Raw genomic sequence first — 2,979 nt, forward strand, 5'->3', positions numbered from 1 at the left:
GAGTTAAGGTGAAGATAACACGGGCAGGGAGTGTGCCGTGGGTTACCACAAGCGATAAAGGATTTTGGGACGGTGACAAGGCAGTTTCCCCTTCAACGTATTGTTTTTTTTTTCTAGAAGAATGATGCGAGAACAGAAAAGTTGCAATGGCATTGCAGTTCCCTGCACAGAAAATAGCCAGGGAGGTGAAGCCCGGCCAAGTGGTGCCGTTCGACTGCGCCCCGACTGGGAGCATCAGGTGAGTGACGAGGACTGAGCCGCTCCCCCCCTTTAGCAAGCACACCGGCAGTGTCAAGCCGGATCACCCTTTTCCAGACCGCTGGCATGTGCTTGGGGACAATAACCTGTACTTTTCACAGCCAGGTCTTCTGAGCCACAGCACCTCCTGCTCTGCGGTGGCCACTGCTCACTGATCCCAGTGAAAACAAACTTGTGTACAGGCACTCTGCAAAACTCCCACCTTAGATGCCACTGAAGCGCAGCTTTGGCTTTCGGGCATCTCCCCCGCAGGCCGTCCCGTGTGTCGTTTCCGCAGAGGATTCCTTGTTAGTTAATGACTTCGTTTTGTTTTTAATTTCCAAAGAATATCAGTTGACTTTTACAGCTTCTTCAGTGCTCCCCAAGCTTCATGCCACACCTAAATGCTCATCTTCGCTGCCTGAAGGTCCTTTCTGACCTGAACGATTCTATGACTTTGGTCCGTACTTCAGCTTAAGGGAAAAGCTGCACGTTGATTGGGTTTTGGAGAAAAAGATTTGAACGTCCAGCTGTGAATTGATCTTGTGTTTTGTCTTCCAGGTTCATTCCCATTGTGATCTGCAAATGGCAAATCAGGGTTGCTCTTTGTTAAAACCAAAAGCGCTCTCAGAATGTTGATGGAGGTGATGATTGCAGGGGCGATGCTTCTGGAGAATAGCTCCCCCATCTTCCCCAGGGCCTGGGCAGAGAGAGGTGGAGCTCGGAGTCCCCCCAGTCCTCCCGCGGGTGCTGGCGTCTGCAGCGCCATCGGGACGGGATCCACGGCGCAGCTCCCTCCTCCAGAGGCCGAAGGCTCAGCCTCCAGTTTCGTGCAGGGTGATCACCTTTCCAGGGCAATACAAGCACTTCCCAAGAGCAGCTGGTGAAGATGGCGCAGAAGCAAGGACAAGGGTGCAGTGAAAAGTTTGGTGCATCGATCCAGCTTCCGGACACGGTAGGGAAGACACACCGTTTGCTAAAACACCAAACACGGTACTTTTCATTCTTTGTGTTTTTCTGTGCCCCCATTGTGATCACCCCTGGAAGTATTATTTTCGAAAAACATATCTAGGAGAGAAATCGTAACCTGCTTTGCGTCCTTCTGCCTGGAAGGGTTGTGACACAGGAAAGTGAGGAAGGGGCTGGCCGGGGTCAGCCTCTGCTGAGCCTCAGCTCTGGCTGCTGCTCCTGCTTCCCGGGTACAGCCAAAAGCTGTCATGATCAAAAGAGCAGGCAGCCCTTCTGTCCTGAGTCACAGGGGCCATTTCTTCCTGAGTGACTCAAGATGGGAAATCATTCTTGGAGCTTCAAAAGAAAAAAAAAAAAAAACCTCACGCAATCATTTGTAAGTGTGTATATATACACATACATTTCCTTCAATGAAGAAGAAAATCTTAGAAATATCATGTCACGTCTGGCTTCCTAGAGAACATCCTTATCTCTGGGCTTCTGAAATCAAATGTCTGTGCATTTATAGAGCATTTCCCCTCTTTTTATGTGCCTCCCACAGTGATCTTCTACCCTGCCCCACGGCAAGAAGAGTTTGGTGATTTTGCTGCTCTGCTCTCTCAAGGGTGTTGCAGGCTGCGTAGCAGGGAGTGAAGCCCTTGTCGCTGCTCATCAGACACTTTCCTACAGAATTCTCCCTGCAGTGATAAAATTAGAGTGGTGTTAGTGAGCTGCCAAGTAGAGCAGGTAACATTGGACAAGAATGGTTTCTGAGCTGCTGTTCACTAGCACGTGTTTCCCCTTTCCAGCGCGGTGCCGCCGCCCAAGAAAGGATTTTTGTGGGTCAGCCAGATGTGCTCCTGCCTCCCACTGAGGCTCTGAGATGGAGCCGAGTTTGCATTCCAGTTTATTGCAACAGAGGGTCACGGGAAATTTCCTCAGCTATCTCAGGCACAGAGCCATGGAAGCAAGTAAGCCTGAGCTCCTGCGTGCTTGCTGTGAGCCTTGGGACGAGTGTGCATCATTGCAGGCTTGGAATTTATTGAAATGTGCTAAGGAAACCGGCTCTGGGGGGGGAGGGAGGGAGGGAGGGAGGGAGGGGAAATCCTCTCTTCACATGTGCCAATCCTTCTCTGAAACTCACCCCGGCAGGACAGCACGAAGACTGAACGTGTAAGAAGATGTGGGGTGCAATGGAGAACCTGGCAGGAGCATCCGACGCACACGTGCATGAGTTTTGCTTTTTGCTTGGATTGAAACTCAAAAGTTGTAAAGGAATTTGGGAATGAGATGGGACGTTTCAGAAGAAGAGGAAGGAGGAGAAGAAGTTGTTGTTACAGTCCTGGCAAAATCCTTTGTTCTAGCTAATAAAAGAAGTTAGTTAAAAAAAAAAAATTTAAAAAAAAAAAAAAAAAGTGTTTTTTTTCCTTGAATATTATATTCGTTGGTGGTGTATGGTGTGTTGCTTTATTTCTTGGTATTATTAACTCTCTGTCATTGTTTTCTTTTTGAGTGAGGCTAACTTTATGGATGGGTTGGTTTGTATTTGAGTAGGATTAATTTCAGTAGGTTTCTTTAATAGACTTGGGATATTGTTGGGATTTTGGTTTTGTTTATTGGATGTATAAACAGAGAGATTTGGTAGGGCTAGCTCGGCTGCTGGAGTTTTGGGTGTTAATTTATTAGATGGCTTTTGTTAAAAGCCGTTTTAAAATTGTTGAAAGTTTTCTTAAAAAGGTAGTGGTTTAAAGGTGGTTTTTAAGAATTGATTGTATTGTTTTATGCTGTTTGTAG

The 2,979-nt window shown here is 47.4% G+C and overlaps 1 long non-coding RNA gene across 1 annotated transcript; it reads left to right on the forward strand.

Moving 5' to 3' along the window:
- The first annotated feature begins 858 nt into the window (after nt 1-858).
- Nucleotides 859-2,565, forward strand: LOC132324322 (uncharacterized). Its single transcript, XR_009485573.1, has 3 exons — nt 859-1,192; nt 1,748-1,932; nt 2,338-2,565. It is a non-coding gene; the product is annotated as an uncharacterized LOC132324322 (long non-coding RNA).
- Nucleotides 2,566-2,979: the final 414 nt, after the last annotated feature.

This window comes from Haemorhous mexicanus, chromosome 2 (genome assembly GCF_027477595.1).
Source record: "Haemorhous mexicanus isolate bHaeMex1 chromosome 2, bHaeMex1.pri, whole genome shotgun sequence".
Classification (NCBI taxonomy): Eukaryota; Metazoa; Chordata; class Aves; order Passeriformes; family Fringillidae; genus Haemorhous; species Haemorhous mexicanus.